Source organism: Procambarus clarkii, chromosome 27 (genome assembly GCF_040958095.1).
Source record: "Procambarus clarkii isolate CNS0578487 chromosome 27, FALCON_Pclarkii_2.0, whole genome shotgun sequence".
NCBI lineage: Eukaryota > Metazoa > Arthropoda > Malacostraca > Decapoda > Cambaridae > Procambarus > Procambarus clarkii.
The window spans coordinates 3,874,870-3,898,915 of NC_091176.1; the positions used below are offsets into that span (position 1 = coordinate 3,874,870).

A 24,046-nucleotide genomic window follows, 5' to 3' on the forward strand; every position below is an offset into this window, starting at 1 on the left:
AGGGAGGAATCCCGATCATATGTGGCATTCTTCCAAGAAAGGGAGTGGGAAATGAATGGATATCGAGGGCACTTGGTGTCAATTGCCGGCTGGAAAGATATTGCAAATCAAATGCAATATCTTTCATAGACAACTGGGAACACTTCTATGGAAGAAATGAAATGTATGCTCGTGATGGGGTGCATCTATCGAGAGCTGGGGTTGTTGCTGTTGCGAACTCGCTAGAAGAAGTGGTTAGAGGTGTTTGTTTGGGTTTAAACTGTTAGTAGATAGAGGTATGGGAATTGATTTGGAGGAAGGAGGTAATAAAAGTATGTGTTTGTGGGAGAAAGGAATTGGCAAAACGATCAGGGAAAGAGAAGGTCCGCAAAATAACAATTCACTTAGGGTATATTACACTAACAGTAGAAGTCTAAGAAATAAAATTAACGAATTAAATGCTCTTGTCTGCACAGAAAAAATAGATATTATTGCACTTACCGAAACGTGGATGAATGTAGAAAATAGAGAACTATTAGCTGAATATCAAATATATGGATTTAAACTATTTCACACAGATAGATATATTAGACGAGGAGGTGGAGTAGCCATATATGTTAGGGACAATTTGAAATGTAGTCTCAAAGAGGGAATCAAAACAGAGCCACACACAGAAACTATTTGGATTGAATTAAACGAAAAAGCTAATAATATTATAATAGGAGTAATATATAGGCCACCAAATTTAGACAGAATGGAAGCAAAACATCTATGGGATGAAATATCTAGAGCATCTAGATCTAACAGTATTTATGTCATGGGTGACTTTAATTTTAGCGGAATAAACTGGTTGAACAAAACAGGGAATAGTGAAGCAGAAGACTTTCTAGAATTAATTGACGATTGCTTTCTTACGCAACACATTAAGGAACTAACACGGGAAAATAATATTTTAGATTTAGTGTTAACTAACAGGGAAACGCAAATTAATGACATCGAAATAGGGAGTGAGCTAGGGAGCAGTGATCACAAAGAAATCAGATTTAGCATAGAATGGAATAGACCAGTAGGAGAAAATTCTGTTAAAGTGCCAGATTTTCGAAAAGCTGATTTTAATAGCCTAAGAAATTTTTTGGGTCAAATTGATTGGAAAGGCTTGGGTATGGGGTGTGGGCCGGTCTTGGAGCGAGATATGAACCCAGCGATAGGTGACTTAAATGGGGATTTCGATGTGGATTCAATATATAACTTATTTAAGAATATTCTAAACAAAGCACAGGAACGTAGTATACCATACAAATTGAATAGATCGTATACTAATGACCCAAAGTGGATAACAAAGAATTTGAAGAACCTTATAGGTAAAAAGAGAGCTTGGTACAAAAGGATTAAAAATGGGGAGGTCACTTTAGAACAGGAATTCGTACAACTGGTTAGAAATGTTAAAAAAGAGATAAGGAAAGCAAAAAGAAACTATGAAGTTCGCATAGCAGGGCAAGCAAAGACAAATCCTAAAGGGTTTTTTCAGTTATATCGTACTAAGACTAGGGAAAGGATAGGTCCATTAAAAACTGAGACAGGTCAAATAACAGATAGTGATGAAGAGATGAGTAGTATTTTTAATAAATATTTTGTATCTGTATTTACTAAAGAGGAACTTAACAATATGCCTTCAGCCGAACAAGTCTATGTGGGTGGGGACGAGGACAGGTTGACGAGTTTAGCAGTTACCAGGGAGGATGTTCTTAAACAAATAGTAAAACTCAAACCAAACAAATCCCCAGGGCCGGATGAAGTGTTTGCTAGGGTGCTTAAAGAATGCAAACAGGAGCTTTGTGACCCACTGTCAACCATATTTAATAAATCAATAGAGTCAGGCAGAGTGCCAGAGTTTTGGAAAGTTGCTAATGTGATACCAGTTTTTAAGAAAGGAGATAGATCACTTGCGTCTAACTATCGACCAATTAGCCTAACGTCTATTGTGGGAAAGTTACTCGAATCTATAATAGCAAATAAAATTCGTCTTCATCTTGAAAACAATAAATTAATAATTGAGTCGCAACATGGTTTTATAAATGGCCGTTCATGTTTAACAAATTTGTTATCTTTTTATTCTAGCATTGTTGAGGCAGTTGATAGTGGTAAGGATTGCGATGTTGTATACCTTGACTTTAGCAAAGCTTTTGATACAGTGCCACATGAAAGACTGATTAAAAAAATAGAGTCTCATGGTATTGGGGGTGCTATATTAAGCTGGATTAGGGCATGGCTATACCAAAGGAAACAGAGAGTTAGTATAAATGGAATCAAGTCAGAGTGGGAAAATGTTGTAAGTGGAGTGCCTCAAGGCTCTGTCCTGGGACCTCTGTTGTTTATAATATATATAAATGATTTAGATTCAGGTTTGAGTAGCAACATTTGCAAATTTGCCGATGATACGAAAATCGGTAGGGAAATTAATTCGGAGGAGGACTCACTATCACTTCAAGTTGATCTAGATAGGGTTTTGAAATGGTCAAAGGATTGGCAGATGCAGTTTAATGCTGATAAATGTAAAGTTCTGAGGTTAGGTAATGATGATAGAGTTACAAGATACGAGCTAGATGGTGTTGTGATTGCGAAGTCGGATTGCGAAAGGGATCTGGGAGTTATGATTAGTAAGAATTTAAAACAAAAGGATCAATGCATAAATGTTCGTAATAAGGCAAATCGGACACTTGGATTTATTAATCGCAGCGTTAGTAACAAGACACCTGGTGTGGTTCTCAAGCTATATCTTGCTCTAGTTAGGCCCCATTTAGATTATGCAGTTCAGTTTTGGTCGCCATATTATAGAATGGATATAAATTCACTTGAACGTGTCCAGCGTAGGATGACTAAGTTAATTCCCCAAATTAGAAATCTTTCATATGAAGAAAGATTAACAAAGCTTAAGTTGCATTCACTGGAAAGGCGAAGAGTTAGGGGTGACATGATAGAGGTTTACAAGTGGATGAATGGACATAACCGGGGGGATATTAATAGGGTATTAAAAGTATCAACACAGGACAGAACACGAAACAATGGATATAAATTGGATAAGTTTAGATTTAGGAAAGACTTGGGTAAATACTGGTTCAGTAACAGGGTTGTTGATTTGTGGAACCAATTGCCGCGTAACATTGTGGAGGTGGGGTCCCTCGATTGTTTCAAGCACGGGTTGGACAAGTATATGAGTGGGATTGGGTGGTTATAGAATAGGAGCTGCCTCGTATGGGCCAATAGGCCTTCTGCAGTTACCTTTGTTCTTATGTTCTTATGTTCTTAAGTAGTGTTACTACACCCCGTGGTCCACTACCCTTACTGTGTACTGGAGTAGTGTTACACCCCCCCCCCCGTGATCCACTACCCTTACTGTGTACTGGAGTAGTGTTACACCCCCCGTGGTCCACTACCCTTACTGTGTACTGGAGTAGTGTTACTACACCCCGTGGTCCACTACCCTTACTGTGTACTGGAATAGTGTTACAACACCCCGTGGTCCACTACCCTTACTGTGTACTGGAGTAGTGTTACACCCCCCGTGGTCCACTACCCTTACTGTGTACTGGAGTAGTGTTACACACCCCGTGGTCCACTACCCTTACTGTGTACTGGAGTAGTGTTACACCCCCCGTGGTCCACTACCCATACTGTGTACTGGAGTAGTGTTACAACACCCCGTGGTCCACTACCCTTACTGTGTACTGGAGTAGTGTTACAACACCCCGTGGTCCACTACCCTTACTGTGTACTGGAGTAGTGTGTTACTACACCCCGTGGTCCACTACCCTTACAGTGTACTGGAGTAGTGTGTTACACCCCCCGTGGTCCACTACCCTTACTGTGTACTGAAGTAGTGTTACTACACCCCGTGGTCCACTACCCTTACTGTGTACTGGAGTAGTGTTACTACACCCCGTGGTCCACTACCCTTACTGTGTACTGGAGTAGTGTTACTACACCCCGTGGTCCACTACCCTTACTGTGTACTGGAGTACATAAGAACATAAGAACATAAGAACAAAGGTAACTGCAGAAGGCCTATTGGCCCATACGAGGCAGCTCCTATTCTATAACCACCCAATCCCACTCATATACTTGTCCAACCCGTGCTTGAAACAATCGAGGGACCCCACCTCCACAATGTTACGCGGCAATTGGTTCCACAAATCAACAACCCTGTTACTGAACCAGTATTTACCCAAGTCTTTCCTAAATCTAAACTTATCCAATTTATATCCATTGTTTCGTGTTCTGTCCTGTGTTGATACTTTTAATACCCTATTAATATCCCCCCGGTTATGTCCATTCATCCACTTGTAAACCTCTATCATGTCACCCCTAACTCTTCGCCTTTCCAGTGAATGCAACTTAAGCTTTGTTAATCTTTCTTCATATGAAAGATTTCTAATTTGGGGAATTAACTTAGTCATCCTACGCTGGACACGTTCAAGTGAATTTATATCCATTCTATAATATGGCGACCAAAACTGAACTGCATAATCTAAATGGGGCCTAACTAGAGCAAGATATAGCTTGAGAACCACACCAGGTGTCTTGTTACTAACGCTGCGATTAATAAATCCAAGTGTCCGATTTGCCTTATTACGAACATTTATGCATTGATCCTTTTGTTTTAAATTCTTACTAATCATAACTCCCAGATCCCTTTCGCAATCCGACTTCGCAATCACAACACCATCTAGCTCGTATCTTGTAACTCTATCATCATTACCTAACCTCAGAACTTTACATTTATCAGCATTAAACTGCATCTGCCAATCCTTTGACCATTTCAAAACCCTATCTAGATCAACTTGAAGTGATAGTGAGTCCTCCTCCGAATTAATTTCCCTACCGATTTTCGTATCATCGGCAAATTTGCAAATGTTGCTACTCAAACCTGAATCTAAATCATTTATATATATTATAAACAACAGAGGTCCCAGGACAGAGCCTTGAGGCACTCCACTTACAACATTTTCCCACTCTGACTTGATTCCATTTATACTAACTCTCTGTTTCCTTTGGTATAGCCATGCCCTAATCCAGCTTAATATAGCACCCCCAATACCATGAGACTCTATTTTTTTAATCAGTCTTTCATGTGGCACTGTATCAAAAGCTTTGCTAAAGTCAAGGTATACAACATCGCAATCCTTACCACTATCAACTGCCTCAACAATGCTAGAATAAAAAGATAACAAATTTGTTAAACATGAACGGCCATTTATAAAACCATGTTGCGACTCAATTATTAATTTATGTTTTTCAAGATGAAGACGAATTTTATTTGCTATTATAGATTCGAGTAACTTTCCCACAATAGACGTTAGGCTAATTGGTCGATAGTTAGACGCAAGTGATCTATCTCCTTTCTTAAAAACTGGTATCACATTAGCAACTTTCCAAAACTCTGGCACTCTGCCTGACTCTATTGATTTATTAAATATGGTTGATAGTGGGTCACAAAGCTCCTCTTTGCATTCTTTAAGCACCCTAGCAAACACTTCATCCGGCCCTGGGGATTTGTTTGGTTTGAGTTTTACTATTTGTTTAAGAACATCCTCCCTGGTAACTGCTAAACTCGTCAACCTGTCCTCGTCCCCACCCACATAGACTTGTTCGGCTGAAGGCATATTGTTAAGTTCCTCTTTAGTAAATACAGATACAAAATATTTATTAAAAATACTACTCATCTCTTCATCACTATCTGTTATTTGACCTGTCTCAGTTTTTAATGGACCTATCCTTTCCCTAGTCTTAGTACGATATAACTGAAAAAACCCTTTAGGATTTGTCTTTGCTTGCCCTGCTATGCGAACTTCATAGTTTCTTTTTGCTTTCCTTATCTCTTTTTTAACATTTCTAACCAGTTGTACGAATTCCTGTTCTAAAGTGACCTCCCCATTTTTAATCCTTTTGTACCAAGCTCTCTTTTTACCTATTAGGTTCTTCAAATTCTTTGTTATCCACTTTGGGTCATTAGTATACGATCTATTCAATTTGTATGGTATACTACGTTCCTGTGCTTTGTTTAGAATATTCTTAAATAAGTTATATATTGAATCCACATCGAAATCCCCATTTAAGTCACCTATCGCTGGGTTCATGTCTCGCTCCAAGACCGGCCCACACCCCATACCCAAGCCTTTCCAATCAATTTGACCCAAAAAATTTCTTAGGCTATTAAAATCAGCTTTTCGAAAATCTGGCACTTTAACAGAATTTTCTCCTACTGGTCTATTCCATTCTATGCTAAATCTGATTTCTTTGTGATCACTGCTCCCTAGCTCACTCCCTATTTCGATGTCATTAATTTGCGTTTCCCTGTTAGTTAACACTAAATCTAAAATATTATTTTCCCGTGTTGGTTCCTTAATGTGTTGCGTAAGAAAGCAATCGTCAATTAATTCTAGAAAATCTTCTGCTTCACTATTCCCTGTTTTGTTCAACCAGTTTATTCCGCTAAAATTAAAGTCACCCATGACATAAATACTGTTAGATCTAGATGCTCTAGATATTTCATCCCATAGATGCTTTGCTTCCATTCTGTCTAAATTTGGTGGCCTATATATTACTCCTATTATAATATTATTAGCTTTTTCGTTTAATTCAATCCAAATAGTTTCTGTGTGTGGCTCTGTTTTGATTCCCTCTTTGAGACTACATTTCAAATTGTCCCTAACATATATGGCTACTCCACCTCCTCGTCTAATATATCTATCTGTGTGAAATAGTTTAAATCCATATATTTGATATTCAGCTAATAGTTCTCTATTTTCTACATTCATCCACGTTTCGGTAAGTGCAATAATATCTATTTTTTCTGTGCAGACAAGAGCATTTAATTCGTTAATTTTATTTCTTAGACTTCTACTGTTAGTGTAATATACCCTAAGTGAATTGTTATTTTGCGGACCTTCTCTTTCCCTGGTCGTTTTGCCAATTCCTTTCTCCCACAAACACATACTTTTATTACCTCCTTCCTCCAAATCAATTCCCATACCTCTATCTACTAACAGTTTAAACCCAAACAAACACCTCTAACCACTTCTTCTAACGAGTTCGCAACAGCAACAACCCCAGCTCTCGATAGATGCACCCCATCACGAGCATACATTTCATTTCTTCCATAGAAGTGTTCCCAGTTGTCTATGAAAGATATTGCATTTGATTTGCAATATCTTTCCAGCCGGCAATTGACACCAAGTGCCCTCGATATCCATTCATTTCCCACTCCCTTTCTTGGAAGAATGCCACATATGATCGGGATTCCTCCCTTGCTCCTAACTAACTCTATGGCTGTTTTATACCTCTGAATCAGTTCCTCACTCCTAACTCGACCAACATCATTTCCTCCCACGCTAATGCAAATAATGGGATTGTTCCCATTACCAGCCATAATATCATTCATGTTGTTTATAATATCACCAATGCCAGCTCCGGGATAGCAAACCCTTAACCTGTTCCCCCTATCTCTAGCACAAAACGTTCTATCCAAATACCTTATCTGGGAATCTCCCACAACTAATGTTTGCTTAGGTACTTCCTTTACCCTCTGAGGGGCCTGCGCTTCCTTTCTCTTCGTTGCTTTCCCTTTTGCGCGATCCACAGTCTCTCCACAGCACTCGTCCTCCAAAACGTCAAATGAATTAGAGGTTGCTATGGCGTTTGAAGGCGGCTTTATCAAAGTCTTCTTAAGGCCCCTGTCTTTCACAACTCTCCAAGACGAGGTCCCTTTACTGCTGGTCTCCTCCTTCGTTACTTCTCGTTGTTCTTTCAGCTGACGCACCTCCTCCCGCAGAAAGTCCAACTCTGTCCTCAGGGCTCCCACTAGAGTCACCAGGTCCTTAACTACAACTTCCATATTGCTATGTGTTACTACACCCCCGTGGTCCACTACCCTTACTGTGTACTGGAGTAGTGTTACAACACCCCGTGGTCCACTACCCTTACTGTGTACTGGAGTAGTGTTACTACACCCCGTGGTCCACTACCCTTACTGTGTACTGGAGTAGTGTTTAACACCCCGTGGTCCACTACCCTTACTGTATACTGGAGTAGTGTTACACCCCGTGGTCCACTACCCTTACTGTGTACTGGAGTAGTGTTACACACCCCGTGGTCCACTACCCTTACTGTGTACTGGAGTAGTGTTACTACACCCCGTGGTCCACTACCCTTACTGTGTACTGGAGTAGTGTTACAACACCCCGTGGTCCACTACCCTTACTGTGTACTGGAGTAGTGTGTTACTACACCCCGTGGTCCACTACCCTTACTGTGTACTGGAGTAGTGTGTTACACCCCGTGGTTCACTACTCTTACTGTGTACTGGAGTAGTGTGTTACTACACCCCGTGGTCCACTACCCTTACCGTGTACTGGAGTAGTGTGTTACTACACCCCGTGGTCCACTACCCTTACCGTGTACTGGAGTAGTGTTACTACACCCCGTGGTCCACTACCCTTACTGTGTACTGGAGTAGTGTGTTACTACACCCCGTGGTCCACTACCCTTACTGTGTACTGGAGTAGTGTGTTACTACACCCCGTGGTCCACTACCCTTACCGTGTACTGGAGTAGTGTTACTACACCCCGTGGTCCACTACCCTTACTGTGTACTGGAGTAGTGTGTTACTACACCCCGTGGTCCACTACCCTTACTGTGTACTGGAGTAGTGTGTTACACCCCGTGGTTCACTACCCTTACTGTGTACTGGAGTAGTGTTACACCCCCCCCTCCCCGTGGTCCACTACCCTTACTGTGTACTGGAGTAGTGTGTAACACCCCCCGTGGTCCACTACCCTTACTGTGTACTGGAGTAGTGTGTTACACCCCCCGTGGTCCACTACCCTTACTGTGTACTGGAGTAGTGTTACTACACCCCGTGGTCCACTACCCTTACTGTGTACTGGAGTAGTGTTACTACACCCCGTGGTCCACTACCCTTACTGTGTACTGGAGTAGTGTTACTTCACCCCCGTGGTCCACTACCCTTACTGTGTACTGGAGTAGTGTTACAACACCCCGTGGTCCACTACCCTTACTGTGTACTGGAGTAGTGTTACTACACCCCGTGGTCCACTACCCTTACTGTGTACTGGAGTAGTGTTACACCCCCCGTGGTCCACTGCCCTTACTGTGTACTGGAGTAGTGTTACACCCCCGTGGTCCACTACCCTTACTGTGTACTCGAGTAGTTTTACACCCCCGTGGACCACTACCCTTACTGTGTACTGGAGTAGTGTGTTACACCCCCCGTGGTCCACTACCCTTACTGTGTACTGGAGTAGTGTTACACCCCCCGTGGTCCACTACCCTTACTGTGTACTGGAGTAGTGTTACACCCCCCGTGGTCCACTGCCCTTACTGTGTACTGGAGTAGTGTTACACCCCCGTGGTCCACTACCCTTACTGTGTACTCGAGTAGTTTTACACCCCCGTGGACCACTACCCTTACTGTGTACTGGAGTAGTGTGTTACACCCCCCGTGGTCCACTACACTTACTGTGTACTGGAGTAGTGTTACTACACCCCGTGGTCCACTACCCTTACTGTGTACTGGAGTAGTGTTACAACCCCGTGGTCCACTACCCTTACTGTGTACTGGAGTAGTGTTACTCCCCCCGTGGTCCACTACCCTTACTGTGTACTGGAGTAGTGTTACTACACCCCGTGGTCCACTACCCTTACTGTGTACTGGAGTAGTGTTACTACACCCCGTGGTCCACTACCCTTACTGTGTACTGGAGTAGTGTTACACCCCGTGGTCCACTACCCTTACTGTGTACTGGAGTAGTGTTACACACCCCGTGGTCCACTACACTTACTGTGTACTGGAGTAGTGTTACTACACCCCGTTGTCCACTACCCTTACTGTGTACTGGAGTAGTGTTACTACACCCCGTGGTCCACTACCCTTACTGTGTATTGGAGTAGTGTTACACACCCCGTGGTCCACAACCCTTACTGTGTACTGGAGTAGTGTTACACCCCGTGGTCCACTACCCTTACTGTGTACTGGAGTAGTGTTACACCCCGTGGTCCACTACCCTTACTGTGTACTGGAGTAGTGTTACCCTTACTACCCTTACTGTGTACTGGAGTAGTGTTACTACACCCCGTGGTCCACTACCCTTACTGTGTACTGGAGTAGTGTGTTACACCCCGCCGTGGTCCACTACCCTTACTGTGTACTGGAGTAGTGTTACTACACCCCGTGGTCCACTACCCTTACTGTGTACTGGAGTAGTGTTACACCCCCTCCCGTGGTCCACTATCCTTACTGTGTACTGGAGTAGTGTTACACCCCGTGGTCCACTACCCTTACTGTGTACTGGAGTAGTGTTACACCCCGTGGTCCAATACCCTTACTGTGTACTGGAGTAGTGTTACCCTTACTACCCTTACTGTGTACTGGAGTAGTGTTACTACACCCCGTGGTCCACTACCCTTACTGTGTACTGGAGTAGTGTGTTACACCCCCCGTGGTCCACTACCCTTACTGTGTACTGGAGTAGTGTTACTACACCCCGTGGTCCACTACCCTTACTGTGTACTGGAGTAGTGTTACTACACCCCCGTGGTCCACTACCCTTACTGTGTACTGGAGTAGTGTTACTACACCCCGTGGTCCACTACCCTTACTGTGTACTGGAGTAGTGTTACACCCCCCGTGGTCCACTACCCTTACTGTGTACTGGAGTAGTGTTACTACACCCCGTGGTCCACTACCCTTACTGTGTACTGGAGTAGTGTTACACCCCCCCGTGGTCCACTACCCTTACTGTGTACTGGAGTAGTGTTACTACACCCCGTGGTCCACTACCCTTACTGTGTACTGGAGTAGTGTTACTACACCCCGTGGTCCACTACCCTTACTGTGTACTGGAGTAGTGTTACTACACCCCGTGGTCCACTACCCTTACTGTGTACTGGAGTAGTGTTACTACACCCCGTGGTCCACTACCCTTACTGTGTACTGGAGTAGTGTTACACCCCCGTGGTCCACTACCCTTACTGTGTACTGGAGTAGTGTGTTACACCCCCGTGGTCCACTACCCTTACTGTGTACTGGAGTAGTGTTACAACACCCCGTGGTCCACTACCCTTACTGTGTACTGGAGTAGTGTTACTACACCCCGTGGTCCACTACCCTTACTGTGTACTGGAGTAGTGTTACACCCCCCCCCCGTGATCCACTACCCTTACTGTGTACTGGAGTAGTGTTACACCCCCCGTGGTCCACTACCCTTACTGTGTACTGGAGTAGTGTTACTACACCCCGTGGTCCACTACCCTTACTGTGTACTGGAATAGTGTTACAACACCCCGTGGTCCACTACCCTTACTGTGTACTGGAGTAGTGTGTTACTACACCCCGTGGTCCACTACCCTTACAGTGTACTGGAGTAGTGTGTTACACCCCCCGTGGTCCACTACCCTTACTGTTTACTGAAGTAGTGTTACTACACCCCGTGGTCCACTACCCTTACTGTGTACTGGAGTAGTGTTACTACACCCCGTGGTCCACTACCCTTACTGTGTACTGGAGAAGTGTTACAACACCCCGTGGTCCACTACCCTTACTGTGTACTGGAGTAGTGTTACAACACCCCGTGGTCCACTACCCTTACTGTGTACTGGAGTAGTGTTACTACACCCCGTGGTCCACTACCCTTACTGTGTACTGGAGTAGTGTTACTACACCCCGTGGTCCACTACCCTTACTGTGTACTGGAGTAGTGTTACACACCCCGTGGTCCACTACCCTTACTGTGTACTGAAGTAGTGTGTTACACCCCCGTGGTCCACTACCCATACTGTGTACTGGAGTAGTGTTACAACACCCCGTGGTCCACTACCCTTACTGTGTACTGGAGTAGTGTTACTACACCCCGTGGTCCACTACCCTTACTGTGTACTGGAGTAGTGTTTAACACCCCATGGTCCACTACCCTTACTGTATACTGGAGTAGTGTTACACCCCGTGGTCCACTACCCTTACTGTGTACTGGAGTAGTGTTACACACCCCGTGGTCCACTACCCTTACTGTGTACTGGAGTAGTGTTACTACACCCCGTGGTCCACTACCCTTACTGTGTACTGGAGTAGTGTTACAACACCCCGTGGTCCACTACCCTTACTGTGTACTGGAGTAGTGTTACAACACCCCCGTGGTCCACTACCCTTACTGTGTACTGGAGTAGTGTGTTACACCCCGTGGTTCACTACCCTTACTGTGTACTGGAGTAGTGTGTTACTACACCCCGTGGTCCACTACCCTTACCGTGTACTGGAGTAGTGTGTTACTACACCCCGTGGTCCACTACCCTTACCGTGTACTGGAGTAGTGTTACTACATCCCGTGGTCCACTACCCTTACTGTGTACTGGAGTAGTGTTACAACACCCCGTGGTCCACTACCCTTACTGTGTACTGGAGTAGTGTGTTACTACACCCCGTGGTCCACTACCCTTACTGTGTACTGGAGTAGTGTGTTACTACACCCCGTGGTCCACTACCCTTACCGTGTACTGGAGTAGTGTTACTACACCCCGTGGTCCACTACCCTTACTGTGTACTGGAGTAGTGTGTTACTACACCCCGTGGTCCACTACCCTTACTGTGTACTGGAGTAGTGTGTTACACCCCGTGGTTCACTACCCTTACTGTGTACTGGAGTAGTGTTACACCCCCCCCTCCCCGTGGTCCACTACCCTTACTGTGTACTGGAGTAGTGTGTTACACCCCCCGTGGTCCACTACCCTTACTGTGTACTGGAGTAGTGTGTTACACCCCCCGTGGTCCACTACCCTTACTGTGTACTGGAGTAGTGTTACTACACCCCGTGGTCCACTACCCTTACTGTGTACTGGAGTAGTGTTACTACACCCCGTGGTCCACTACCCTTACTGTGTACTGGAGTAGTGTTACTTCACCCCCGTGGTCCACTACCCTTACTGTGTACTGGAGTAGTGTTACAACACCCCGTGGTCCACTACCCTTACTGTGTACTGGAGTAGTGTTACTACACCCCGTGGTCCACTACCCTTACTGTGTACTGGAGTAGTGTTACACCCCCCGTGGTCCACTGCCCTTACTGTGTACTGGAGTAGTGTTACACCCCCGTGGTCCACTACCCTTACTGTGTACTCGAGTAGTTTTACACCCCCGTGGACCACTACCCTTACTGTGTACTGGAGTAGTGTGTTACACCCCCCGTGGTCCACTACCCTTACTGTGTACTGGAGTAGTGTTACACCCCCCGTGGTCCACTACCCTTACTGTGTACTGGAGTAGTGTTACACCCCCCGTGGTCCACTGCCCTTACTGTGTACTGGAGTAGTGTTACACCCCCGTGGTCCACTACCCTTACTGTGTACTCGAGTAGTTTTACACCCCCGTGGACCACTACCCTTACTGTGTACTGGAGTAGTGTGTTACACCCCCCGTGGTCCACTACACTTACTGTGTACTGGAGTAGTGTTACTACACCCCGTGGTCCACTACCCTTACTGTGTACTGGAGTAGTGTTACAACCCCGTGGTCCACTACCCTTACTGTGTACTGGAGTAGTGTTACAACACCCCGTGGTCCACTACCCTTACTGTGTACTGGAGTAGTGTGTTACTACACCCCGTGGTCCACTACCCTTTCTGTGTACTGGAGTAGTGTGTTACTACACCCCGTGGTCCACTACCCTTACCGTGTACTGGAGTAGTGTTACTACACCCCGTGGTCCACTACCCTTACTGTGTACTGGAGTAGTGTGTTACTACACCCCGTGGTCCACTACCCTTACTGTGTACTGGAGTAGTGTGTTACACCCCGTGGTTCACTACCCTTACTGTGTACTGGAGTAGTGTTACACCCCCCCCTCCCCGTGGTCCACTACCCTTACTGTGTACTGGAGTAGTGTGTTACACCCCCCGTGGTCCACTACCCTTACTGTGTACTGGAGTAGTGTGTTACACCCCCCGTGGTCCACTACCCTTACTGTGTACTGGAGTAGTGTTACTACACCCCGTGGTCCACTACCCTTACTGTGTACTGGAGTAGTGTTACTACACCCCGTGGTCCACTACCCTTACTGTGTACTGGAGTAGTGTTACTTCACCCCCGTGGTCCACTACCCTTACTGTGTACTGGAGTAGTGTTACAACACCCCGTGGTCCACTACCCTTACTGTGTACTGGAGTAGTGTTACTACACCCCGTGGTCCACTACCCTTACTGTGTACTGGAGTAGTGTTACACCCCCCGTGGTCCACTGCCCTTACTGTGTACTGGAGTAGTGTTACACCCCCGTGGTCCACTACCCTTACTGTGTACTCGAGTAGTTTTACACCCCCGTGGACCACTACCCTTACTGTGTACTGGAGTAGTGTGTTACACCCCCCGTGGTCCACTACCCTTACTGTGTACTGGAGTAGTGTTACACCCCCCGTGGTCCACTACCCTTACTGTGTACTGGAGTAGTGTTACACCCCCCGTGGTCCACTGCCCTTACTGTGTACTGGAGTAGTGTTACACCCCCGTGGTCCACTACCCTTACTGTGTACTCGAGTAGTTTTACACCCCCGTGGACCACTACCCTTACTGTGTACTGGAGTAGTGTGTTACACCCCCCGTGGTCCACTACACTTACTGTGTACTGGAGTAGTGTTACTACACCCCGTGGTCCACTACCCTTACTGTGTACTGGAGTAGTGTTACAACCCCGTGGTCCACTACCCTTACTGTGTACTGGAGTAGTGTTACTCCCCCCGTGGTCCACTACCCTTACTGTGTACTGGAGTAGTGTTACTACACCCCGTGGTCCACTACCCTTACTGTGTACTGGAGTAGTGTTACTACACCCCGTGGTCCACTACCCTTACTGTGTACTGGAGTAGTGTTACACCCCGTGGTCCACTACCCTTACTGTGTACTGGAGTAGTGTTACGCACCCCGTGGTCCACTACACTTACTGTGTACTGGAGTAGTGTTACTACACCCCGTTGTCCACTACCCTTACTGTGTACTGGAGTAGTGTTACTACACCCCGTGGTCCACTACCCTTACTGTGTACTGGAGTAGTGTTACACACCCCGTGGTCCACAACCCTTACTGTGTACTGGAGTAGTGTTACACCCCGTGGTCCACTACCCTTACTGTGTACTGGAGTAGTGTTACACCCCGTGGTCCACTACCCTTACTGTGTACTGGAGTAGTGTTACCCTTACTACCCTTACTGTGTACTGGAGTAGTGTTACTACACCCCGTGGTCCACTACCCTTACTGTGTACTGGAGTAGTGTGTTACACCCCGCCGTGGTCCACTACCCTTACTGTGTACTGGAGTAGTGTTACTACACCCCGTGGTCCACTACCCTTACTGTGTACTGGAGTAGTGTTACACCCCCTCCCGTGGTCCACTATCCTTACTGTGTACTGGAGTAGTGTTACACCCCGTGGTCCACTACCCTTACTGTGTACTGGAGTAGTGTTACACCCCGTGGTCCAATACCCTTACTGTGTACTGGAGTAGTGTTACCCTTACTACCCTTACTGTGTACTGGAGTAGTGTTACTACACCCCGTGGTCCACTACCCTTACTGTGTACTGGAGTAGTGTGTTACACCCCCCGTGGTCCACTACCCTTACTGTGTACTGGAGTAGTGTTACTACACCCCGTGGTCCACTACCCTTACTGTGTACTGGAGTAGTGTGTTACACCCCCCCGTGGTCCACTACCCTTACTGTGTACTGGAGTAGTGTTACTACACCCCGTGGTCCACTACCCTTACTGTGTACTGGAGTAGTGTATTACTACACCCCGTGGTCCACTACCCTTACTGTGTACTGGAGTAGTGTGTTACACCCCCCGTGGTCCACTACCCTTACCGTGTACTGGAGTAGTGTTACCCTTACTACCCTTACTGTGTACTGGAGTAGTGTTACAACACCCCGTGGTCCACTACCCTTACTGTGTACTGGAGTAGTTTTACACCCCCGTGGACCACTACCCTTACTGTGTACTGGAGTAGTGTGTTACACCCCCCGTGGTCCACTACCCTTACTGTGTACTGGAGTAGTGTTACACCCCCCGTGGTCCACTACACTTGCTGTGTACTGGAGTAGTGTTACTACACCCCGTGGTCCACTACCCTTACTGTGTACTGGAGTAGTGTTACAACACCCCGTGGTCCACTACCCTTACTGTGTACTGGAGTAGTGTTACACCCCCCGTGGTCCACTACCCTTACTGTGTACTGGAGTAGTGTTACTACACCCCGTGGTCCACTACCCTTACTGTGTACTGGAGTAGTGTTACTACACCCCGTGGTCCACTACCCTTACTGTGTACTGGAGTAGTGTTACACCCCCCGTGGTCCACTACCCTTACTGTGTACTGGAGTAGTGTTAACACCCCGTGGTCCACTACCCTTACTGTGTACTGGAGTAGTGTTACTACACCCCGTTGTCCACTACCCTTACTGTGTACTGGAGTAGTGTTACTACACCCCGTGGTCCACTACCCTTACTGTGTACTGGAGTAGTGTTACACCCCGTGGTCCACTACCCTTACTGTGTACTGAAGTAGTGTGTTACACCCCCGTGGTCCACTACCCTAACTGTGTACTGGAGTAGTGTTGCAACACTGAGCCCAATAGGCTCAGGAGTCTGTAAACCAGGTGATTGACAGTTGAGAGGCGGGATCAAAGCGCCAAAGCTTAACCCCCGCTAGCACAACTAGGTGAGTACACAGGTGGTGACCGGGCCGGACGAGTGGTAGAGTCCGTGAGGACTCCATAATTAACACATCTGACACCACAACTAACATGCCACACATGACCAAGAACTGATGTCAACTAATAATTCTAATTACCATTTCACGTGTGTGCAGGTGTGTGAGTGCTGTGACGGCTACACCTGACGCCACATTCCACACAGCTTAAAACTTACCAATCCTGGCCTGACCCATCCTAGCCCAACACAGTCTGACCTCAGCTAATGCATGCATATATCTGTCATATCTTTTTTAAGCTGGAACTTATCTTCGTTAAACACCATAGTATTTTTCTGTAGCCCATAGAAAGACCTGATCTACATCTGACTGGAGGTTCGCCGTGTCCTCTATGTTGCCTACTCTCATGAAGATCCTAGTGTCATCTGCAAAGGATGATACAGTGCTATAGGTTGTGTCCTTGTCTGTGTCCGATATGAGGATGAGAAAAAGTACTGGAGCAAGCACAGTACCCTGGGGGAACTGTATTGGAGCAAGCACAGTACCCTGGGGAACTGTATTGGAGCAAGCACAGTACCCTGGGGAACTGTATTGGAGCAAGCACAGTACCCTGGGGGACTGTACTGGAGCAAGCACAGTACCCTGGGGGACTGTACTGGAGCAAAGCACAGTACCCTGAGGGACTGAGCTATTCACGGTTGATGGACCGGATTTTATTTTGTTGACTATTACACATTGGGTTCTGTTAGTCAGGAAATTGTAGATCCATCTGCCTATTTTTCCGGTAATTCCTTTTGAACGTATTTCGTGTGCAATAACACCATCTTGAGGTTATCTTGAGATGATTTCGGGGCTTTAGTGTCCCCGCGGCCCGGTCCTCGACCAGGCCTCCACCCCCAGGAAGCAGCCCGTGACAGCTGACTAACACCCAGGTACCTATTTACTGCTAGGTAACAGGGGCATCTGGGTGAAAGAAACTCTGCCCATTGTTTCTCGCCGGCGCCTGGGATCGAACCCAGGACCACAGGATCACAAGCCCCGCGTGCTGTCCGCTCGGCCGACCGGCTCCGACCGGCTAACATGGTCACATTTGTCTAAGACTTTTACGAAATATCTACAAAACCTGAAGACCTTTGAGGTTTTGAGAATCATAAAATGATCTTCGTGGGTCCGTGTTGTGTGGGTCGTGACCACCCACACCGGGGAGCCGGTCGGCCGAGCGGACAGCACGCGGGGCTTGTGATCCTGTGGTCCTGGGTTCGATCCCAGGCGCCGGCGAGAAACAATGGGCAGAGCTTCTTTCACCCTATGTCCCTGTTACCTAGCAGTAAATTAGGTACCTGGGTGTTAGTCAGCTGTCACGGGCTGCTTCCTGGGGGTGGAGGCCTGGTCAAGGACCGGGCCGCGGGGACACTAAAAAAGCCCCGAAATTATCTCAAGATAACCTCAAGATAACCCACGCCCTCTTGTGACTGCTCTGTTATCAAGCCAATTGCCTTGTTACATAGTTCCAGGCCGGTGAACGCGTGCGCCTGCACGCACGCACATCGCACATATCTACTCACGCATGCATTAACATATCACCACACACTAGCGTGTCTTAATAATGGTTACTATATATGTGTGTGTTTGTGTACTACTAGTTGTGCTTGCGGGGGTTGAGCTTTGGCTCTTTGGTCCCGCCTCTCAACTGTCAATCAACAGGTGTACAGGTTCCTGAGCCTATTGGGCTCTATCATACCTACACTTGAAACTGTGTATGGAGTCAGCCTCCACCACATCACTTCCTAATGCATTCCATTTGTCAACCACTCTGACACTAAAAAAGTTCTTTCTAATATCTCTGTGGCTCATTTGGGCACTCAGTTTCCACCTGTGTCCCCTAGTGCGTGTGCCCCTTGTGTTAAACAGCCTGTCTTTATCAACCCTGTCAATTCCCTTGAGGATCTTGTATGTGGTGATCATGTCCCCTCTAACTCTTCTGTCTTCCAACGACGTGAGGTTTAATTCCCGTAATCTCCTCGTAGCTCATACTCCTCAGTTCGGGTACTAGTCTGGTGGCAAACCTTTGAACCTTTTACAGTTTAGTCTTAATGCTTAACTAGATATGAACTCCAGGCTAGAGCTGCATACTCCAGGATTGGTCTGACATATGTGGTATAGAAAGTTCTGAATGATTCCTTACCCAAGTTTCTAAAGGCCGTTCTTATGTTAGCCAACCTGACATATGCTGCTGCTGTTATCCTCTTGATATGGGTTTCGGGGGACAGGTCTGGCGTGATATCAACCCCCAGATTCTGGGGGTTGATATCAACTCTCTGATTCTTGAAGAATTTATATCTCCCAAATGATACATTCTATCTGGTCTCCTGCTCCCTACACCTGGCTTCATTACATTATATTTGCTTGGGTTAAACTCTAACAGCCATTTGTTCGACCATTCCTTCAGCTTATCCGGGTCTTCTTGAAGCCTCAAGCTGTCCTCCATCTGTCTTAATATCAGAAACAGGATAGGTCCGAGTACAGAGCCCTATGGGACTCCACTGGTGACTTCACTCCAGACTGTGGTCTCACCCCTCACTGTAACTCTCCAGGATTGGTCCTGACATATGCCGCTGATGTTAGCCCGCGCGCGCGCGCGTGTGTGTGTGTGTGTACTCACCTAATTGTACTCACCTAATTATGCTTGCGGGGGGTTGAGCTCTGGCTCTTTGGTCCCGCCTCTCACCCGTCAATCAACTGGTGTACAGGTTCCTGAGCCTATTGGGCTCTGTCATATCTACATTTGAAACTGTGTATGGAGTCAGCCTCCACCACATCACTGCCTAATGCATTCCATTTACTAACTACTCTGACACTGAAAAAGTTATTTCTAATGTCTCTGTGGCTCATTTGGGTACTCAGCTTCCACCTGTGTCCCCTTGTTCGCGTCCCTCCAGTATTGAATAGTTCATCCTTGTTTACCCGGTCGATTCCCCTGAGGATTTTGTAGGTTGTGATCATGTCCCCCCTTACTCTTCTGTCTTCCAGTGTCGTAAGGTGCATTTCCCGCAGCCTTTCCTCATAACTCATGCCTCTTAGTTCTGGGACTAGTCTAGTAGCATACCTTTGGACTTTTTCCAGCTTCGTCTTGTGCTTGACAAGATACGGGCTCCATGCTGGGGCCGCATACTCCAGGATTGGTCTTACATATGTGGTGTACAAGATTCTGAATGATTCCTTACACAGATTCCTGAACGCCGTTCTGATGTTAGCCAGCCTCGCATATGCCGCAGACGTTATTCTTTATGTGAGCTTCAGGAGACAGGTTTGGTGTGATATCAACTCCTAGATCTTTCTCTCTGTCTGTTTCATTAAGTACTTCATCTCCTATTCTGTATCCTGTGTCTGGCCTCCTGTTTCCACTGCCTAGTTTCATTACTTTGCCTTTACTCGGGTTGAACTTCAACAGTCATTTGTTGGACCATTCACTCAGTCTATCTAGGTCATCTTGTAGCCTCCTACTATCATCCTCTGTTTCAATCCTCCTCATAATTTTTGCATCGTCGGCAAACATTGAGAGGAACGAATCTATACCCTCTGGGAGATCATTTACATATACCAGAAACAGTATAGGTCCAAGGACTGACCCCTGCGGGACTCCACTTGTAACGTCTCGCCAATCTGAGACCTCACCCCTCACACTGACTCGTTGTCTCCTGTTGCTTAGGTACTCCTCTATCCACCGGAGTACCTTCCCTTTCACTCCAGCCTTCGTCTCCAACTTTCGCACTAGCCTCTTGTGTGGCACTGTGTCAAAGGCTTTCTGACAATCCAAAAATATGCAGTCTGCCCACCCTTCTCTTTCTTGCCTTATTTTTGTTGCCTGGTCGTAGAATTCAAGTAACCCTGTGAGGCAGGACCTGCCATCCCTGAAACCATGTTGATGCTGTGTTACAAAGTTCCTTCGCTCCAGATGCTCCACTAGTTTTTTTCGTACAATCTTCTTCATCAGCTTGCATGGTATGCAGGTTAGGGACACTGGCCTGTAGTTCAGTGCCTCCTGTCTATCCCCTTTCTTGTATATCGGGACTACGTTAGCTGCTTTCCAAATATCTGGCAGAGTCCCTGTTGCCAGTGATTTGTTATACACTATGGAGAGTGGTAGGCACAGTTCTTCTGCTCCTTCCTTTAGTATCCAAGGGGAGATTCCATCTGGGCCTTTGTCACATCCAACTCTAGTAAACACTTCCTTACTTCCCCGCTGGTAATCTCAAACTCTTCCAGTGGTTCCTGGTTAGCTATTCCCTCTCTTCTTTCTGGGATTTCTCCTTGCTCTAAGGTGAAGACCTCTTGGAATTTCTTATTCAGTTCCTCACACACTTCCTTGTCGTTTGTAGTGAATCCTTCTGCCCCTATCCTTAATTTCATAACCTGTTCCTTTACTGTGTGTGTGTGTTTACTAGTTGTGTACTAGTTGTGTTTTTACGGGGGTTGAGCTTTGCTCTTTCGGCCCGCCTCTCAACTGTCAATCAACTGTTTACTAACTACTTTTTTTTTTTTCCACACAAAATGGTGGTGTGGAAATGGTGGAATGGTTTTTTTTTGTGTGTGTGTGTGTGTATGTTGTCAGACATGATTCACCTTACACAGGTGTTAACTACACGTGTCTAATACAAAGATTGTTCCTTGACAGGTGAGTGCCAGCGCTGAGACAGGTGCCACCCCCACACCCCCCCCCCGGGTCCTGCCTCTGTGAGTAACCTCATATATTGCCTCTAAGTTCTCATATCTTATATCAAGAGAGCCTACGGGCTCACCATAGCCCGTGCTATTTGGAACTTTTTGTTCCAAGTAGCGAATCTTTAACAACAACAATCAAGAGAAAACGAGTTGAATTCTTCACCTATGGAACCTTTGCAAGTGTTTACAAGGCGTCATGAACAACAATAGACCATTAGATGCAAACTTGGCTGTTAAAGGAAACTTTGTAGAGTTGTAAACATGGAGTGTCGTAGTTTTTAGATTTTTTCTACCACAGACGTGGCCAGACATTTACAATGCTAACCAGAATATATACAATTTCTTCTGTCCTCCATGGACAGGGTTAGAGAAGTGTTAAACATATAGTTCAGGGATTTATTGAACAATCAACCACAGAAGGTGATTCGGTGCTTTTAAAATGCTAACCTAACCTACATACTTATATACATAGATACACATAAACAGTGTTCGAGGTGTCTTTTACATAGTGTCATTAATGTGCATTTACAAAGGTGACATGCACAGCCAGCTTCCACATAACTTCCACATAGCTGGTGACTGACCAGCTTCCACATAACATGTATACAAATACACACACACACATACATATATACACATATACCTTGTGTATATGTGCGTAGAAGTTTTGAGAAGTGCTTCTCTAATCTAAGCTCGAATATGTTTACTGCACCACACTGTACCACTGTAGCCGTGCAGTATGCCCGGGCTGGGGGCAGTGCACACATAGGTCGATTTGATAAAGATTAATTTTTATTTAATTTTGCCCCGAGGGGCGAGTTTATTGGGCAGCGTCACTCATCCTGTGAGTGGATACACCGCCATAGTAACAGTATTGGGCAGCGTCACTCATCCTGTGAGTGGACACACCGCCATAGTAACAGTATTGGGCAGCGCCACTCATCTTGTGAGTGGACACACCGCCATAGTGACAGTATTGGGCAGCGCCACTCATCCTGTGAGTGGACACACCACCATAGTGACAGTATTGGACAGCGCCACTCATCCTGTGAGTGGACACACCGCCATAGTGACAGTATTGGGCAGCGCCACTCATCCTGTGAGTGGACACACCGCCATAGTGACAGTATTGGGCAGCGCCACTCATCCTGTGAGTGGACACACCACCATAGTGACAGTATTGGGCAGCGTCACTCATCCTGTGAGTGGACACACCGCCATAGTGACAGTATTGGGCAGCGCCACTCATCCTGTGAGTGGACACACCACCATAGTGACAGTATTGGGCAGCGCCACTCATCCTGTGAGTGGACACACCGCCATAGTGACAGTATTGGGCAGCGCCACTCATCCTGTGAGTGGACACACCACCATAGTGACAGTATTGGGCAGCGCCACTCATCCTGTGAGTGGACACACCACCATAGTGACAGTATTGGGCAGCGCCACTCATCCTGTGAGTGGACACACCGCCATAGTGACAGTATTGGGCAGCGCCACTCATCCTGTGAGTGGAAACACCGCCATAGTGACAGTATTGGGCAGCGCCACTCATCCTGTGAGTGGACACACCGCCATAGTGACAGTATTGGGCAGCGCCACTCATCCTGTGAGTGGACACACCGCCATAGTGACAGTATTGGGCAGCGCCACTCATCCTGTGAGTGGACACACCGCCATAGTGACAGTATTGGGCAGCGCCACTCATCCTGTGAGTGGACACACCGCCATAGTGACAGTATTGGGCAGCGCCACTCATCCTGTGAGTGGACACACCGCCATAGTGACAGTATTGGGCAGCGCCACTCATCCTGTGAGTGGAAACACCGCCATAGTGACAGTATTGGGCAGCGCCACTCATCCTGTGAGTGGACACACCGCCATAGTGACAGTATTGGGCAGCGCCACTCATCCTGTGAGTGGACACACCGCCATAGTAACAGTATTGGGCAGCGCCACTCATCCTGTGAGTGGACACACCACCATAGTGACAGTATTGAGCAGCGTGATTCATCCTGTGAGTGGACACACCGCCATAGTAACAGTATTGGGCAGCGCCACTCATCCTGTGAGTGGACACACCACCATAGTGACAGTATTGGACAGCGCCACTCATCCTGTGAGTGGACACACCGCCATAGTGACAGTATTGGGCAGCGCCACTCATCTTGTGAGTGGACACACCACCATAGTGACAGTATTGGGCAGCGCCACTCATCCTGTGAGTGGACACACCGCCATAGTGACAGTATTGGGCAGCGCCACTCATCCTGTGAGTGGACACACCACCATAGTGACAGTATTGGGCAGCGCCACTCATCCTGTGAGTGGACACACCGCCATAGTGACAGTATTGGGCAGCGCCACTCATCCTGTGAGTGGACACACCGCCATAGTGACAGTATTGGGCAGCGCCACTCATCCTGTGAGTGGACACACCACCATAGTGACAGTATTGGGCAGCGTCACTCATCCTGTGAGTGAACATACCGCCATAGTGACAGTATTGGGCAGCGCCACTTATCCTGTGAGGGAACATACCTTTGCCTCATTTCGTGTGGTTTTCTGTTTAAGAGCGTATATCTT

At 46.7% G+C, this 24,046-nt stretch overlaps 1 protein-coding gene across 2 annotated transcripts in view; it reads left to right on the plus strand.

The window, feature by feature from the left end:
* The window catches only part of LOC123762732 (uncharacterized), a 273,458-nt gene that overhangs the window by 221,850 nt on the left and 27,562 nt on the right, over positions 1-24,046 (plus strand). The gene's annotated exons all lie outside the window — the stretch shown is intronic.